Raw genomic sequence first — 332 nt, forward strand, 5'->3', positions numbered from 1 at the left:
TGCTAATGGGTATGAAGTTTCCTTCTGAGGGGAGATGAGTAGCCTAAATTAGGTTATGGTGATGGTAGCATAAGACTCTGTTTATTAAAAACCATTGATTGTACACTTTTAAGTGGATGAATGGTATGGTATGTGATTTATATGTCAATAAGACAGTTTTAAAAATCCACGAAAAATGTAACTGTTGAATTTAAAATTTTTGTTTCCTAAATCTGAATTGTTTCCACCATTACCATAAAACAATTATTATTTCCAGTGTTTGGAACATCAGCTATCTGTCTCCATTCTGACACTGTTAAAACCTTATGTCACAAAACATACACATAATCACA

Source organism: Microcebus murinus, chromosome 1, assembly GCF_040939455.1.
Source record: "Microcebus murinus isolate Inina chromosome 1, M.murinus_Inina_mat1.0, whole genome shotgun sequence".
In the NCBI taxonomy this organism is placed as follows: domain Eukaryota; kingdom Metazoa; phylum Chordata; class Mammalia; order Primates; family Cheirogaleidae; genus Microcebus; species Microcebus murinus.